This window comes from Sinocyclocheilus rhinocerous, unplaced genomic scaffold (genome assembly GCF_001515625.1).
Source record: "Sinocyclocheilus rhinocerous isolate Xijiao unplaced genomic scaffold, SAMN03320098_v1.1 scaffold1616, whole genome shotgun sequence".
Lineage (NCBI taxonomy): Eukaryota > Metazoa > Chordata > Actinopteri > Cypriniformes > Cyprinidae > Sinocyclocheilus > Sinocyclocheilus rhinocerous.
Genome location: NW_015645077.1, coordinates 1,824 through 14,423, shown reverse-complemented (window position 1 = coordinate 14,423; position 12,600 = coordinate 1,824). Strand labels below are relative to the sequence as shown.

The following is a 12,600-nucleotide window of genomic DNA, read 5'->3' as shown; positions in this document are numbered from 1 at the left end:
GGGCTTCAGGATTTATTTAGTACACGGCAGCCACCTGAAGTGCGTGTGTGCAGGAAACTCAGGAAATAAATGTAACTGACTGCAAAACCCGCCCTCCCCAGATCTAACAGAACAGGTAAGACGCCCCCACTCCTTAGTATAAGTGAGTCAAAAATTTGTGTAAACAGGTTCAACTTAAATATATTGACATTTATTTAAGCTAATGGAATTGTGATTCCTTAGTTTTTTTTATAGGAGTGAATCAAATTTGAATGCAATCAACAGAGAAAGAAATAAAAATGTAGAAAACAATAAAGACAGTAAATTAACAACTCTGTAACCGTCTTCAGTTTAGTCTTGTACAACACATGACAATCAGTGTCCCTTTTGTTTTACCCACAGGGGAAAGAGTTTCACATGAACAATCTGTTCACTCAGATTCTTCAACAAAAATTCACGTCACGAGTTCAATTCAGTTTGTTTTTAAAAACAACAACAAAAAAATCTAAAGTTCTTTTTGATTCAGTTCAAGAATTCAAAAGTTTTCTTCCATGAATAGGACAAAAAAATGGAAAGAGATTATTTCCAGTCCATTCACAAATTCACGAGTCAAAAAGTCCCTCCAAGTGCAAGAAAAAGAAATTATATGAATTCCCCTTGCAGGAAAATTCACTTGTACACAGTTCAGTTCTTAACACTCACAGAAGAGAAAACAATGACTTGCTTACCAGCATTCAGAATCCAATGAAGAAAATAATGTATATCACCCCTCTTTGGTTGAGGATGAGACGCTGAATGAAATCCAATGGATAGCAGGGTAATGTTTCTTCACTCTTTGACTCTCAGCGACCGTTACCCTCCCCCGTGATCCTGACAGCTTCAACACGATCCAACGGAACTCTAGATGGTTCTCGGCTCTGGATGATACTCAACTTCTCCTGCAAGTCATAAGCGTAAGAACGGATGGTTTCTCCAGGCATTTGTTTGTGGTCATAAAACTCTTTCAGTCTGCTGCCAATGGGAAGTTTGTCCCCATAAGTCTGATCCAAAGCATCAAAAATCTCATCCACTGACTTCTCCTTTCCATTGAGCATGAACTTGACTGTCATCTTAGCCTCATCTTTTAAATACTGCGTAACAAACTCAATTCTGTCTTCTTCAGGAATTTTCATCACCTTGAAGAAGAATTTTCATCACCTTCATTGAACTTATCCATTCTTCTATACTCAACTCACCAGGCTTGGAACGGCATCCGGTAAACTCTGGAAGCTTATGATCCCTAGGGATGTAAACAGTAGATGGTGCCTTCTGAGCGGCAGCCTGCTGTTCAATAAAAGTTTTAGCAAGGGAAAGCCAGCGAATTCTTCTAGTACACTAAGCAACTGTATCCCACGTGATTTAAGTTCGTTTGAACAAAAACAAACTGGACGCGAAACAAAACAAACGCAATTTTGCCACACTGCCGCATAACTGTTAGGCGCGATCAGGCCCACTTCTTCCGCTTCACGTGCTAACACGGCAGAAAAACTATCCCGACACGTTCAATAACGGTCATCAAACAACTGGAGACTCAGATACAACACTGCGACTGTAATGCAGGTCGCGGGTCTAAACGCAACCCATTAGCGTCATAAAATTACCCAAAGACGTTCTTCAGCTCGCCGCTGCTCAGATCCACAGCCTCAACGAGCTCAGGTGCTACTCGCCTTCCCCCACATGGCGGCGCCCGTGTCGAAATTCAAAATAAAAGTCTCCACGTAATAGAATTTGTAGATCCCCTACATATGCCTGTGACCACAGCAAACATTGCTTCTCAGAAAGATCTTGAACGGTGGCCTCATTTGAGTCACATATGCTTGCCAAAAATGAATGCTGACATTGAGCTTTTGATTGGAGCTAATGTTCCAGAAGCATTGGAGCCTTGGCAGATTGTACGTAGCCAAGATAATGGCCCATATGCCATAAGAACAATGTCTGGGTGGACGATTAACAGACCACTCAAAGGAGTGAACAGGAATGGAAATAGTGATGATAATGATGCTGACCGACTTCCTGTGACTGTGAATAGGATTGCTGTAATGAAGTTGGAGGAGTTGTGGAAGCAGCAGTTTAAGGCTGATTTTCCCGAGACTGTACATGAAGAACAGGCGGCAATGTCGAAAGAAGACCATCAATTTATGGATTTCGTGTCTCATTCGGCAAAACTGATCAATGGTTATTATTACATCGGTCTGCCATTCAGAAATGCTGAGTGGTCATGCCAATGAATAGGAGAATTGCAGAACAACGTGCTTTAAGTCTTCAAAAAAGGTTTAAAGCGAATTCTTCCGTTCATGCAGATTATACAACCTTCATGGAGGATGTTATCCAGAAGGGTTACACAGAAAAAGTACCTGTGGCTGAGCTTGAGAGATGTGATGGACGTCTGTGGTATATACCCCATCACAGTGTATATCATCCCAAAAAAAAAGTTGTGTTCGATTGTGGAGCTTCTTTTCAGGGTACATCGTTGAATAGTATGCTCCTGCCAGGTCCTGATTTAACTAGTTCACTAGTGAGTGTCCTTGTACGATTTAGACTTAAACCTGTTGCCATGATGGCCGACATCGAATCCATGTTCCATCAAGTCAGAGTTCATCCAGAAGACTGCGATGTCTTGAGATTCCTGTGGTGGCCAGAAGGTAACATAAACAACAGTCTAGAGGAATACAGAATGGTGGTCCATTTATTCGGTGCAACATCCTCACCAAGTTGTTCAAGTTCAAGGAAACGTGCAGCAGATCAAAAGGATCTATTTGACTCCAAGACACTGGATGTTATTTTCAATAACTTCTACGTTGATGACTGCCTTGTTTCTGTTCCTTTCGAACAGACACTATGCAGTTGTACAAGGATCTCACTAGTATGTGTGCCAACGGAGGATTTAACTTGACAAAATGGATGAGTAACAACCGTGCTGTATTGGCTGCTATACCGGAGAAAGACAGGGAGACAAAGGTGAAGGATCTGGATTTTGATCGTGATGCTTTGCCACTGGAAAGAGCTTTGGGAGTGCAATGGCGTCCCCCCACCCAATGCTTTTAGTCTTTGTACAAGGGTCTCTTGTATGTGGTGCCTGTCGTGTTGCAATGTGGAAATGCTCAAGATGTGGCGAGGTGGGCTTCAGGATTTATTTAGTACACGGCAGCCACCTGAAGTGCGTGTGTGCAGGAAACTCAGGAAATAAATGTAACTGACTGCAAAACCCGCCCTCCCCAGATCTAACAGAACAGGTAAGACGCCCCCACTCCTTAATATAAGTGAGTCAAAAATTTGTGTAAACAGGTTCAACTTAAATATATTGACGTTTATTTAAGCTAATGGAATTGTGATTGTTTTTTTTATAGGAGGAGTGAATCAAATTTAAATGCAATCAACAGAGAAAGAAATAAAAATGTAGAAAACAATAAAGACAGTAAATTAACAACTCTGTAACCGTCTCAGTTGAGTCTTGTACAACACATGACAATCAGTGTCCCTTTTGTTTTACCCACAGGGGAAAGAGTTTCACATGAACAATCTGTTCACTCAAGATTCTTCAACAAAAATTCACATCAGAGTTCAATTCAGTTTGTTTGTTTTAAAAACAACAACAAAAAAAATCAAAAGTTCTTTTTGATTCAGTTCAAGAATTCAAAAGTTTTCTTCCATGAATAGGACAAAAAAATGGAAAGAGATTATTTACAGTCCATTCACAAATTCACGAGTCAAAAAGTCCCTCCAAGTGCAAGAAAAAGAAAATATATGAATTCCCCTCGCAGGAAAATTCACTTGTTCACAGTTCAGTTCTTAACACTCACAGAAGAGAAAACAATGACTTGCTTACCAGCATTCAGAATCAAATTAAGAAAATAATGTATATCACCACTCTTTGGTTGAGGATGAGATGCTGAATGAAGTCCAATTGATGGCAGGGTAATGTTTCTTCACTCTTTGACTCTCAGCGATCGTTACCCTCCCCTGTGATCCTGACAGCTTCAACACGATCCAACGAGGGCACAATCCCCAGCTGACGGAGATCAGATTGCGAAGACGAACAATACACAGCACCTCTCGACGCTTCAGCGAATTCTTCTAGTACACTAAGCAACTGTATCCAGCGTGATTTAAGTTCATTTGAACAAAAACAAACTGGACGCGAAACAAAACAAACGCAGTTTTGCCACACTGCCGCATAACTGTTAGGCGCGATCAGGCCCACTTCTTCCGCTTCACGTGCTAACACGGCAGAAAAACTATCCCGACACGTTCAATAACGGTCATCAAACAACCGGAGACTCAGATACAACACTGTGCGACTGTAATGCAGGTCGCGGGTCTAAACGCAACCCATTAGCGTCATAAAATTACCCAAAGACGTTCTTCAGCTCGCCACTGCTCAGATCCACAGCCTCAACGAGCTCAGTTGCTACTCGCCTTTCCCCACATGGCGGCGCCCGTGTCGAAAGTCAAAATAAAAGTCTCCACGTAATAGAATTTGTAGATCCCCTACATAAGGAAAGGAATATTTCACAAGAAGAAAAAATCTACACATATTCTGCATTGGTAAGGTGCCTAAAAGAAAAAAAAAAAAAGGAAAAAAAGTTAGCCATAAAAAACGTCTCTAGGTTACGTATGTAACCATTGTTCCCCGAGGGAACGAGACGCTGCGTCGAGATTCGCTTTGGGAACGCCCCTGTGTGACCGCATTCTGAAGCGTAAAATCAGCAAAACAAACGCAATTTTGCCACACTGCCGCATAACTGTTAGGCGCGATCAGGCCCACTTCTTCCGCTTCACGTGCTAACACGGCAGAAAAACTATCCCGACACGTTCAATAACGGTCATCAAACAACCGGAGACTCAGATACAACACTGTGCGACTGTAATGCAGGTCGCGGGTCTAAACGCAACCCATTAGCGTCATAAAATTACCCAAAGACGTTCTTCAGCTCGCCACTGCTCAGATCCACAGCCTCAACGAGCTCAGTTGCTACTCGCCTTTCCCCACATGGCGGCGCCCGTGTCGAAAGTCAAAATAAAAGTCTCCACGTAATAGAATTTGTAGATCCCCTACATAAGGAAAGGAATATTTCACAAGAAGAAAAAATCTACACATATTCTGCATTGGTAAGGTGCCTAAAAGAAAAAAAAAAAAAGGAAAAAAAGTTAGCCATAAAAAACGTCTCTAGGTTACGTATGTAACCATTGTTCCCCGAGGGAACGAGACGCTGCGTCGAGATTCGCTTTGGGAACGCCCCTGTGTGACCGCATTCTGAAGCACGTGTAAAATCAGTCCAATGGAGCAGCGAGACGTCACGAGCGGGGTGACGTGAGCGCCAGGAAGTATAAAAGCGCATCCGGCAGAGCGCAAGTTAGCTTCGATGAAGTAGCGCCTGCAGGGATGCAGGGAGTATGGCAAAGAGACGCAGCGTCTCGTTCCCTCGGGGAACCATGGTTACATACGTAACCCAGAGACGTTTTGCCATAACATAAATTACATTTTGAAATATAGTAAAATAGAAAACTTTCTTTTAAATTGTAATAATATTTTACAATATTTCCATCAATATCCCATTCCATCTTGGTGAGCATAAGTGACTTCTTTCAAAAACATTAACAAAATCGTAATTATTCCAGATTTTTGACTGGTAGTGTATAGGATAAGAAATGATTCATGATTATAATGTGAATGCTGTGGACTGCCCATCTTTGCAGGAATTGGTTTTGATTTCAAGAGGTCATTGTCACAGCTAAGGGAAGTCCACCTGAGGCGCTACAACCTGCGGAGATCAGCACTAGAGCTGTTCTTCATCGACCAGGCACACTACTTCATCAACTTCAGGAAGGGGGTGAGCTGGACACATAATAACTGTCGCACTGCAGGAGAAGCTACAGTGGAAAATATGGCCACAAGCATCAGTGGCATTTGAGGTGTGTGTTTTTATATTTGTTTGGGTTCTCCCACAGGTGCGGAACAAAGTCTACTCCAGGATCCTGGGTCTCAGACCACCCAATCTGTTCTACTTTGGTTCTCGCTCTCCTCAGGAGCTCCTAAAAGCCTCCAACCTGACTCACGTATGTCTGATGCGATGCCAATATTTTCCATTTTTGCTGGTTGCTGGTTTCCTCTTTCCTCCCATTTCCCCCATAGTTTTCTATGCCTTTCTATACTGTATCTGCCAATAAAAGCTGTCAAAAAACCCCCCCAAATTTTCCAAATATAACTATTTTGATGAATTTATATTTTAAAACATGATTTGGTCATGAATTCATACATTATTCTGGTAAATACAATACTTCCCAATGTCATCGTTTAAAATAACATGTTATAATATTCAAGGGATGTTCTCTTCAGCTTTTGGAGAGAAAAGTACTAATCCTGATTTTATTAACACTGTATATAGTTCAGATATAATTATTTTACTTGAGACATGGAGTCGTTTAGACTCTAAAACCTACACCCCATCAAACTACAGAGAGCTACGTATACCCTCAATCAAACAGCCTAATGTTAAAAACGGAAGAGATTCTGGAGGAATCATAGTTTGGCTCAAAGACCATCTGTGGCAGTATATTAAGCCTGTGAAAAAGGGAAAAACACATATTTGGATAAAACTTAAAAAAGAGATTTTGTGTTTAGATGAGGACCTGTACCTGTGTGCCACATATATCCCCCCATATGAGTCGCCTTATTATAACGAAGACATCTTCTCAACCCTACAATCAGAGATCAATTACTTCCAGTCTATAGGTTCAGTTCTATTAATGGGGGATCTGAATGCCAGAACGGGGAAGGAGATGGAGATGGAGATGTCTCCATCTGAGATGGCTCAGATGGAGACAAATATATAAACAGTTCACTTAATCATCAACAAAAACGTTTGGCCAAAACACGCCAGAATTATGACAACACAATTAACAGACATGGAAAACAAGTCCTGCAGCTCTGCAAAAGCCTGGGTCTTTACATAGTTAATGGCAGAGTAAAGGGTGACTCTCTGGGTCGATTTACATACTGCTCATATCTAGGCAGCAGCACAGTAGATTACGCCATCACAGATATAGACCAAAGTAAGATCAATTATTTCACAGTCATGCCACAGCTGCCATTATCAGACCACAGTCACATAATCCTCAGTCTCAACAGGTCAGGGAATCATCTGCCCTCTTCAGAACAGAAAGTTAAATCATATCCGTTCCCCCCCAAATTCATATGGAGTAAAGACAGTCCTGCCCAGTATGAAGCTGCGCTCCACAGCACCCAAGCTGAGAACATGATAGACTCCTTTCTCTTGACCACGTTTAGTGAAGAGAAGAGAAGTACCAATTCAGCAACTGAACAGTTAACTAAAATCTTTGTCAGAAAAGCCAGAAAAGCCCTCAGAAAAATAAAAAATTGCAGATGTAAAAAAGAAACAGCTAAAGATGCTAAAGAATGCCAAGAATGCCAAAAACTAAGAAAAGAATTACGATCATTATCAAATAAAAAACACAGAGACCCGGCAAACCAACAAATACGAGCCACATATCAACAAACCCTTAAACTATACAAGTCACTATTAATACAGAAGAAAACTGATCACATCAAAATAAAAATAAACAAAATTGAAGAAGCAATCGACCAAAATTCTTTTTGGGAATTATGGAACAATTTAGACAAATCCAAAGAGGCCAAACACCTTCCCATCTACGACCCAAACATCTGGACTGATCATTTCAGAAAACTCTATTCACTAAATGAAACTACCCTCGCCCAAAAACATCTAACCGCCCAACTAAATAACCTGGAACACACTAGAAAAGACCAGCTAAATCATTTAGACAAGCCCATAGAATTATCTGAACTGACAGAGAAGATGAAATCCCTGAAAAATAAGAAATCAAGTGGCTTGGATGGAATATCTAATGAAATGCTGAAACACAGCAGCCCCAAACTGAGAGCTGCTATCCTGACACTATTCAATCTCTTATTAAAATCTGGACACTTTCCTGCGTCGAGATTCGCTTTGGGAACGAGAATACCCACTGCGCCATACTACCAATTCCCTGCCTGTGTGTGTATCAGATGAGCACATCACGAAGAGAGAACTTGGGAACCTGGGGTAGATGCCAGGTCTAGGTTAGAAGCGCAGACAAAAGTGTGGGGAGAGGACCAGCCCCGCAGCACAAAAATGCCGCACGATCACACCCAAGTTGAAAGCCTTGGAGGCCGCCATACTCCTGGCCGATCCTAAACAAACAACACACAGATCGTGTGTATCCCCCGCTGCCAGATAGTGTGGGCAGGGAGGCACACAACATCTGTAATGCTGTTTGCTCACCATAGATATTAGTTTAGACTTTGACATATTCTTTTGAATGCTTGTGGACTGACAGACAACAGTAAATAGACTGACACATACACAGAGCGCTACTGAAGAGCAGAAGCTAACTTGCGCTCTGCCAGATGCGCTTTTATACTTCCTGGCACTCACGTCACGCCGCTCGTGATGTCTCGCTGCTCCATTGACTGATTTTACACGTGCTTCAGAACGCGGTCACGCAAGGGCGTTCCCAAAGCGAATCTCAATGCAGCTCGAGTTCCTGAAGGGGAACTAAGATCATTTTGTAAACATTTATTTTTTATTATAATTTTTATTTTATATTTTATTACTTATAAAGTACTATACATACTTTAAATGTATATAAGTGAAGCAAGGGTGAACAAATTACAAATAAGTTCATGAAACTGACTTACATGTGTCCTATTCTTGTAGATTTCTGACGTGTCTTTATCAGAGTCTGGTCTGACGATTTCTGGAAAAGAAGGAATGACAAAGCCAGCATGCAGTGAATTCAACTTGAATTATTATAATTACCAATGTACCTATTAAGACATATTACTTAAAGTTGTACTTACATTTCTTTTGTTGAAGGCTGTTGATGTCATTCTGTTGGTACTGGTTCAAGAGTAACCACCTCCATCTCACTAAATTGGTTGAATTGGGTCAATTTTGTCTTGTTCTCGTTATCCCCATCCACCTCATTATATGAAGGACAGTTGGAGATTATGTTTCAGCAACACAAATAAAATGTTTCATTTAATAAAAATATACATACATAAATACATACAGTACATATAAAATAATTCAGTGTCAAACAGAATGAGACGCATTAAAAATACAAACCTCATGTAAGTGTGACATGCCTCTTGCATCTCGTATGAAAATAAAGGCATTCAGAACAGGAACATTAAATATAGGCATGAACTCACCAGAAAGGGACCATCACCATCACACCACCTGGCTGTGTAAAAGAATAAATAAATAGAACAAAATAATAAAGACTGCAAGTGACGTCGCTAGCGGAAGTGCAAGTGTCTGAGAGTGCAAGCCTGAGAGTGCAAGCGCCTGCTGCAGCCAGACCCTGTTGGGACAGTTGGTTGTTTGGAGGACTGTCAAACATCTCTTTGACCTTAATAATGGACACAGTACTTAAATTATGTTGTGTATTATATTTTTCCACAATAACACTATGCTTTATTTGGAATTTTTAATTATAACCAGGAAAATATAATATATACTCATATATTTGTATGCTTACTTTTCTAATATTAAAGTTTCATTATGTACAAATCAAAACGGGATTATTTACGCGCTCACCTCGCTTTTCCTGGGGATTTGTGCAGATCTGCAGAATTATCCGGCGAATGAAGGTGAGAGGGGTTTGAATAAAGAAGAAAAGTTTAGGAGGCAAAGTGAAATGAACCCATTTAGTTAGCCTATAAAAATGCTGGCTTGTTTCAACCCAACTTTGGGTCAAATATGGACTAACCCAACTGTTGGGTTAAATTTTTTAATTAAATTTTTAACCCAAAAGTTGGGTTAGTCCATTTTACCCAAAGTTGGGTTGAAACAAGCCAGCATTTTTATAGGCTAACTAAATGGGTGTAAGAAAATAATTATAACCTATTTTTGAGTTCATTACCAAGGCTTTTCTTAATATTAGGAGTTTAACATTGAGCTCTAAAAATATAAATAACTAATGTAAATACTTATATATATGTAATTCCTTTAAATTGTATTTTATAGCCCACATATGTCAAATATCATAACATAATTCAATTGATAGGTCATTCTCAAGTCTGTGTTTTTCTCCTTCAGTCACGCTGCTGGACTCCAGGGCCCGTATTCTTAAAGATTCTAAGAATCCTCTCAGAGAGCTCCTAATTTAGCTTAAAAATTTCTAACTTTCTTTCTTAGCTTAAAAGTGATTCAGGACCAATCTGAGAGCAACTCTGAGCAAGGAAAAGACAAAAACTTTTATCTTAGTGAGGAGGCGGGGCTGACCCTGTTGCTAGCTATGACACAGTCTTTTGAAGACTGTGATTGGTTGGTTGTCCAAGAAGGAAATAAAAGAGCACCTTTGATAGTAGGGTCTATTATAAGCCTTCACTTTGAAATTACAGGCATATTTTTTCCTGTTTTACCGTACTCTCTTTCTCTCACACACACACATTATATATGTATATTCTTTATTTTTTATTTACCATTCTGCCATACTTAACGCATTTTATAGGAAATGAACAGCGACACAGTAAGGTTCTGAAAGTGCTGTAATTGTTTGTGTGATCACTTTGCTTATAGAAGGTTGTGACAGACCCAAATCATCACTGCTGCATAGTTGCATTTTTCCAGTTGCCAAATATGTTAATGTAGTTAATGTAGTGATTACTTCCATTTCTGGCGCTATGGCATTTCTGCGCGGTGTCTGAGATGTTAGCGCGTCTCTAATAAGATCGGTCACAAACATAATCCCTGCATGATCTAATGTGTAGCATCTTATTAACTCGCTGTCATGCATTGTGTGCAACACATTTCCTCTCCCTCTTCATGTTTCGTCCATTTTCTCCACTGCTAAAGAAACTCTTAAGCCTCTTAAAAGTCCTCGTCCGTACTCCTAACAATTTTGGACCTTAAGACCTCTTTTAAGGGTTAAGATACTATCTGAATTACTTTTTTCTTTACTAGGATTTTTCTTTAATTTTAAGAGGAAACACCCACATTTCTAAGAATTTTCTTAGAATTTTGTTACTAGGAGCAAATCTTAGCACTAAGATTTTTCATAATTACGGGCCCTGGGCCATGGAATTCCTAGAAAATTCTTAGAAATGTTTCCTCTTAAAATGAAAGAAAAGATCCTAGTAAAGAAAAAAGTAATTCAGATAGCATCTTAACCCTTAAAAGAGGCTAAATTAGGAGCTCTCTGAGAGGATTCTTAGAATCTTTAAGAATACAGGCCCATATCAGTGGAGGGAGAACTGAAATGGCTCGTCAGCCCAGAAGAAGGGGTGTGCCACGGCCATGTTCTGTTTCTCTGTCTTGTTTAGTGTCAGTCATAGTTTTCACTGTCTCTTGTTTTGCCTCAGCTCTAGTCATTCATCAGCTGTCACGGTTTCTCGTTAGTTCTCACCCGTTCCCGGTTTCATTGATTACCTTCCTCCAGTGTATTTAAGCCTTCAGTTATCCTCTGTTAATGTAACTTGGCCTAGTATTTATATAGGCACATTTGAGGTTTCGGAGGTTAAAGACAACACAGATACAACTGATAACATTTTAAAATTGATAAAAATTGCCCTCACAAATGTAAAAAAAAAAAAAAGCCCCTGGAAAACAATTTCAGGGGGCAAAAAGTGCCCCTTAATGAAAAAGTTAATTTCTGACCCTGCAGAAGACATTACCTTTTATTTGACAAGCAATGAGCCAACTGCACAACATACATCTTAAGTGTGTAAATATTAATAGTGAACCAAACAACGTGAAGGTTTGAATCTAGACACATTTAGAAGTCAAGACCATAAGTTTATGTGTGTGGAAGCCTGTGAAAATAATTAATTGTTGTTAATCCTTTTGATCTTTTATTGAAAACATACACAAAATCCTAACCTTTCATTGAAGTAAAACTCATTATAAAATAGGCTAAATGTTTTCTGTTTTCTCTAATCTTGAGTGTTTGCTACCAAAAAGCTCAATTTTTTGTTTCATCTGACCATAGAACCCAGTCCTTTTTAAAGTTCCAGTAGTGTCTGGCAAATGAATATGCTAGAGTATGTTTTTTGGATTTCTTTTGAATCCCTCCCAAACAACCTGTGGTTTCTTGAAGCATCTTGGAGACATTGTCGCAGTTCTTATGGATTTAGTCTGTCAGTTGTTTTCTGTTTCTTCATGCCATTCCAGATGGACTGGATGATGGTGAGATCAGGGCCCGTATTCACAAAACATTTTATCTTACCACTAAGAGTTCTCCTAAATAGCAGTAAAAGTTTTTAGCTAAGAGTTTTCTCTTAAAACCAATTCACAAAGCTGCTGAGCAGGGCTGGATTGGTAATCGGGCATACCGGGCATTTTCCCGGTGGGCCGACGCACTTAAGGGGCCGACAGAATGTTTTTTTTGCCGAAAACCATCACGCAGGGACAGCGAGCAGCCAGTGGCCCATTGGTTTGTCTCCTGTATTGACAGCGTAAACCATCCAATCCCAATGCGCTATAGACGGAGCGATGAAGTATTTTGCTCCGCCTATATAAAGATCGCTTCACTCCAACTTCTTCCTCGTCGGCTTTT

At 40.1% G+C, this 12,600-nt stretch overlaps 1 long non-coding RNA gene across 1 annotated transcript in view; it reads left to right on the top strand.

Annotated features, from left to right (window-relative positions):
- LOC107705631 (uncharacterized) overlaps positions 1-6,785 on the top strand; it is a 12,571-nt gene extending 5,786 nt beyond the window's left edge. Inside the window, exon 3 of the long non-coding RNA XR_001636081.1 lies at positions 6,505-6,785. This is a non-coding gene — a long non-coding RNA (uncharacterized LOC107705631). The remainder of the gene's footprint in view (positions 1-6,504) is intronic.
- The last annotated feature ends 5,815 nt before the right edge of the window (positions 6,786-12,600 follow it).